This window comes from Electrona antarctica, assembly GCF_951216825.1.
Source record: "Electrona antarctica genome assembly, chromosome: 8".
NCBI classification, from domain to species: domain Eukaryota; kingdom Metazoa; phylum Chordata; class Actinopteri; order Myctophiformes; family Myctophidae; genus Electrona; species Electrona antarctica.
The window spans coordinates 37,180,020-37,186,854 of NC_136789.1; positions in this window are offsets into that span (position 1 = coordinate 37,180,020).

The window sequence follows — 6,835 nt, forward strand, 5'->3', positions numbered from 1 at the left end:
GTGTCTTCCATGAGAATATAGTCTCACTGTCCCAAACCTAACACACACTGTTCAGGTGTCTTCCATGAGAATATAGTCTCACTGTCCCTAACCTAACACACACTGTTCAGGTGTCTTCCATGATAATATAGTCTCACTGTCCCAAACCTAACACACACTGTTCAGGTGTTTCTCTTCCATGAGAATATAGTCTCACTATCCCTAACCTAACACACACTGTTCAGGTGTTTCTCTGCCATGAGAATATAGTCACACTGTCCCAAACCTAACACACACTGTTCAGGTGTTTCTCTGCCATGAGAATATAGTCTCACTGTCCCAAACCTAACACACACTGTTCAGGTGTTTCTCTGCCATGAGAATATAGTCTCACTGTCCCAAACCTAACACACACTGTTCAGGTGTTTCTCTGCCATGAGAATATAGTCTCACTGTCCCAAACCTAACACACACTGTTCAGGTGTTTCTCTGCCATGAGAATATAGTCTCACTGTCCCAAACCTAACACACACTGTTCAGGTGTTTCTCTGCCATGAGAATATAGTCTCACTGTCCCAAACCTAACACACACTGTTCAGGTGTCTTCCATGAGAATATAGTCTCACTGTCCCAAACCTAACACACACTGTTCAGGTGTTTCTCTGCCATGAGAATATAGTCTCACTGTCCCAAACCTAACACACACTGTTCAGGTGTTTCTCTGCCATGAGAATATAGTCTCACTGTCCCAAACCTAACACACACTGTTCAGGTGTCTTCCATGAGAATATAGTCTCACTGTCCCAAATCTAACACACACTGTTCAGGTGTTTCTCTGCCATGAGAATATAGTCTCACTGTCCTAAACCTAACACACACTGTTCATGTGTGTCTCTGCCATGAGAATATAGTCTCACTGTCCCAAACCTAACACACACTGTTCAGGTGTTTCTCTGCCATGAGAATATAGTCTCACTGTCCCAAACCTAACACACACTGTTCAGGTGTTTCTCTGCCATGAGAATATAGTCTCACTGTCCCAAACCTAACACACACTGTTCAGGTGTTTCTCTGCCATGAGAATATAGTCTCACTGTCCCAAACCTAACACACACTGTTCAGGTGTTTCTCTGCCATGAGAATATAGTCTCACTGTCCCAAACCTAACACACACTGTTCAGGTGTTTCTCTGCCATGAGAATATAGTCTCACTGGAGTGGCGCTCCAGTGACTAGGGATGTCACTGGAGCGCTGTTGCTGCAGACTGCACAGTTAACTAACCAAACGTGTCACTAACACATTTAAGGAGTGTTATGTTATGTAACGTTTTTTTAACAGGGACAATACCAAAAACAATGTATCAAGTTGTAAAACATGAAACCGTTGCGTTGTACAGAGGGTTTATAGCCAAGGCTAATTTGCAACCCCAGTCCCAAAAACAATCCTTTACAAAAGAATACATGCAAATGCATCTAATCTAATAATATACTATACAATTAATATTTCACAATAAAATTACAATACCCATTTACACATTACATTGACCTATAAAACAAAAGTAAACTAGAAAAAGTGCCCTTCGGGGCACAGGTCTCCACCAAGCCAGGTCAGGTTGTGGCCTCCTGGTGGCGCTATAATAGGCCAATGTGAAAAGGGTGCCATTTCTTCATACGCCTTTGATGGCAATCGGATGATTTGAGGCATTTTGCATTTTGTTCCAAAAATTTGTTTTGCAAAAATCAACCTGTTGGTGGCGCTATAACAGGCCAATGTGAAAAGGGTGGGATATATTCCTCAGCCTAGTAAGAACATGTGTGAAAGATTTCACGTAAATTGCACGCTGCGTTCATGATTTGAGGCTTTTGTTCAAAATGGGGCAATCTTGCAAACTTTGAAAGCCAATTATAGCCAATGAGGATGGAATATGAAATATCAGACAGATCCGACTTGAGCACATGACTATAGAGATACTGTGTAACGATTTGTGAGATTTTTTTTACAAAAGTCGGCCTCATGGTGGCGCTATAAAAGGCAAATGCGGAAAATGCAGGTCAAAGGTTTGTCCTTGGCCTCTAGGGAGTGTGCATGGAACGTTTCACGCAGATCGGTGCAGTTTTAGGTAAAACATGTGAAAAGCTGCCTCATGGTGGCGCTATAACAGGCCGTTCTGGAAAATGTGGGGCAGAGGTTCATCGTTGGCATCCAGGGAGTGTGTGTGCAAAGTTTAATTAGGTTAATGGTGCCGGAGCTGGTAACGGACGGATGGAAGGACGGACGGACACACACACACACACACACACACACACACACACACACACACACACACACACACACACACACACACACACGGACGGACGGACGGACGGACGGAGTGCAAAACATACTCTCTCCCCATGCCTTCGGCCTGGTGGAGACAATAATCACTCAGGTAACCAGTCAGAGACTATACATGTGAGCACAGTTTGATTTGATTTGTGTGCCATGACCATAGTGGTGGTGTCACAGTGTCACAGCCAATCACATGCCATCTCCACTGTGTCACAGCCAATCACATGCCATCTCCACATCTGAGTGAGATGGGAAGCAGCTTTGGAGTCTCTTCATTCCAATGGAATAGTGAACAAAGTAACACACACAGCTTCTGAATCATTCTTTAGCTCCACGGTCACTGAACTAAATATCGGACCCGATCGTCACAAGCCACACAATACTCCCAAGATTTTCATACTAAAATGCCTTTTTTCAGAGAGACAAATCTCTGTCCCAGTAACACACTGCCGTGGGATGTAGCACCAGTAACGTATCGACGTTCACCAGATTCAGTGTGGGCATAAAGTCTGCCCAGCATAAAGTTTCATAAATTATTTATTTCATAAAGTATTTATATACTTTCATAAAGTATTTATTTTCATATAGTATTTATAAGCCTGGAACAAGGCCAACTCAGGAACAAGGCCAACTCAGGAACAAGGCCAACTCAGGTTATTAAGTTTCATATAGTATTTATAAACTGGAACAAGGCCAACTCAGTTCATATAGTATTTATAACCTGGAACAAGGCCAACTCAGGTTCATATAGTATTTATAACCTGGAACAAGGCCAACTCAGGTTCATATAGTATTTATAAACTGGAACAAGGCCAACTCAGGTCATATAGTATTTATAAACTGGAACAAGGCCAACTCAGGTCATATAGTATTTAGAAACTGGAACAAGGCCAACTCAGGTCATATAGTATTTAGAAACTGGAACAAGGCCAACTCAGGTCATATAGTATTTATAAACTGGAACAAGGCCAACTCAGGTCATATAGTATTTATAAACTGGAACAAGGCCAACTCAGGTCATATAGTATTTATAAACTGGAACAAGGCCAACTCAGGTCATATAGTATTTATAAACTGGAACAAGGCCAACTCAGGTTCATATAGTATTTATAAACTGGAACAAGGCCAACTCAGGTCATATAGTATTTATAAACTGGAACAAGGCCAACTCAGGTCATATAGTATTTATAAACTGGAACAAGGCCAACTCAGGTCATATAGTATTTATAAACTGGAACAAGGCCAACTCAGGTCATATAGTATTTATAAACTGGAACAAGGCCAACTCACAACTCGTGAAAATAAACACTATTTTGGGCCGAACAAAATAATTAGAAAGAAAGAAAAGGTGTGCTCCAATCCATATTCAACAGTTCATATTGCTTGATAAAATCACCATAAAGATGTTGGTAGTTGGGAATACCATTTAGACTTCAACATGCCTTTTAAAATCACCATAAAGATGTTGGTAGTTGGGAATACCATTTAGACTTCTACCATGCCTTTAATCACCATAAAGATGTTGGTAGTTGGGAATACCATTTAGACTTCTACCATGCCTTTAAATCACCATAAAGATGTTGGTAGTTGGGAATACCATTTAGACTTCTACCATGCCTTTAATCACCATAAAGATGTTGGTAGTTGGGAATACCATTTAGACTTCTACCATGCCTTTAATCACCATAAAGATGTTGGTAGTTGGGAATACCATTTAGACTTCTACCATGCCTTTAAATCACCATAAAGATGTTGGTAGTTGGGAATACCATTTAGACTTCTACCATGCTTTGGATCCCCAACCCAAGCTTCTCTCCTCTGGATCCCATTGGCTATATTTTTAACAAAAATAAATGTTAATTCCAGATCCACTACGGCCTGGCCTGTGCTAGTGGTTGTTCAGATCCACTACGGCCTGGCCTGTGCTAGTGGTTGTTCCCTGTAAGTTTACATCTCTATTTATTCTCTTTAAAAGTGGATTAATAGCTAGGATATACAAGGCTGCACTAGCCGGACAGCCCTGCTTAGCCCCTTCTCTATTTCAGAAGGATCTGTTAGGACTCCGTTGACATTGACGTGAACAGTAGATCTGTTAGGACTCAGTTGACGTTGACGTGAACAGTAGATCTGTTAGGACTCCGTTGACGTGAACAGTAGATCTGTTAGGACTCCGTTGACGTGAACAGTAGATCTGTTAGGACTCCGTTGACGTTGACGTGAACAGTAGATCTGTTAGGACTCCGTTGACGTGAACAGTAGATCTGTTAGGACTCCGTTGACGTGAACAGTAGATCTGTTAGGACTCCGTTGACGTTGACGTGAACAGTAGATCTGTTAGGACTCCGTTGACGTTGACGTGAACAGTAGATCTGTTAGGACTCCGTTGACGTTGACGTGAACAGTAGATCTGTTAGGACTCCGTTGACGTGAACAGTAGATCTGTTAGGACTCCGTTGACGTTGACGTGAACAGTAGATCTGTTAGGACTCCGTTGACGTGAACAGTAGATCTGTTAGGACTCTGTTGACGTGAACAGTAGATCTGTTAGGACTCCGTTGACGTTGACGTGAACAGTAGATCTGTTAGGACTCCGTTGACGTGAACAGTAGATCTGTTAGGACTCCGTTGACGTGAACAGTATATCTGTTAGGACTCCGTTGACGTGAACAGTAGATCTGTTAGGACTCCGTTGACGTTGACGTGAACAGTAGATCTGTTAGGACTCCGTTGACGTTGACGTGCACAGTAGATCTGTTAGGACTACGTTGACGTGAACAGTAGATCTGTTAGGACTCCGTTGACGTTGACGTGAACAGTAGATCTGTTAGGACTCCGTTGACGTTGACGTGCACAGTAGATCTGTTAGGACTACGTTGACGTGAACAGTAGATCTGTTAGGACTCCGTTGACGTTGACGTGAACAGTAGATCTGTTAGGACTCCGTTGACGTGAACAGTAGATATGTTAGGACTCCGTTGACGTTGACGTGAACAGTAGATCTGTTAGGACTCCGTTGATGTTGACGTGAACAGTAGATCTGTTAGGACTCCGTTGACGTTGACGTGAACAGTAGATCTGTTAGGACTCCGTTGACGTGAACAGTAGATCTGTTAGGACTACGTTGAAGTGAACAGTAGATCTGTTAGGACTCCGTTGACGTTGACGTGAACAGTAGATCTGTTAGGACTCCGTTGACGTTGACGTGAACAGTAGATCTGTTAGGACTCCGTTGACGTTGACGTGAACAGTAGATCTGTTAGGACTCCGTTGACGTGAACAGTAGATCTGTTAGGACTCCGTTGACGTGAACAGTAGATCTGTTAGGACTCCGTTGACGTGAACAGTAGATCTGTTAGGACTCTGTTGACGTTGACGTGAACAGTAGATCTGTTAGGACTCCGTTGACGTTGACGTGAACAGTAGATCTCTTAGGACTCCGTTGACGTTGACGTGAACAGTAGATCTGTTAGGACTCTGTTGACGTTGACGTGAACAGTAGATCTGTTAGGACTCCATTGACGTTGACGTGAACAGTAGATCTGTTAGGACTCTGTTGACGTTGACGTGAACAGTAGATCTGTTAGGACTCCGTTGACGTTGACGTGAACAGTAGATCTGTTAGGACTCCGTTGACGTTGACGTGAACAGTAGATCTGTTAGGACTCCGTTGACGTGAACAGTAGATCTGTTAGGACTCCGTTGACGTTGACGTGAACAGTAGATCTGTTAGGACTCCGTTGACGTTGACGTGAACAGTAGATCTGTTAGGACTCCGTTGACGTTGACGTGAACAGTAGATCTCCGTTGACTTTGACGTGAACAGTAGATCTGTTAGGACTCCGTTGACGTGAACAGTAGATCTGTTAGGACTCTGTTGACGTTGACGTGAACAGTAGATCTGTTAGGACTCCGTTGACGTGAACAGTAGATCTGTTAGGACTCCGTTGACGTTGACGTGAACAGTAGATCTGTTAGGACTCCGTTGACGTTGACGTGAACAGTAGATCTGTTAGGACTCCGTTGACGTTGACGTGAACAGTAGATCTGTTAGGACTCCGTTGACGTTGACGTGAACAGTAGATCTGTTAGGACTCTGTTGACGTTGACGTGAACAGTAGATCTCCGTTGACTTTGACGTGAACAGTAGATCTGTTAGGACTCCGTTGACGTTGACGTGAACAGTAGATCTGTTAGGACTCTGTTGACGTTGACGTGAACAGTAGATCTGTTAGGACTCCGTTGACGTTGACGTGAACAGTAGATCTGTTAGGACTCCGTTGACGTTGACGTGAACAGTAGATCTGTTAGGACTCCGTTGACGTTGACGTGAACAGTAGATCTGTTAGGACTCCGTTGACGTGAACAGTAGATCTGTTAGGACTCCGTTGACGTGAACAGTAGATCTGTTAGGACTCCGTTGACGTGAACAGTAGATCTGTTAGGACTCCGTTGACGTTGACGTGAACAGTAGATCTGTTAGGACTCCGTTGACGTTGACGTGAACAGTAGATCTGTTAGGACTCCGTTG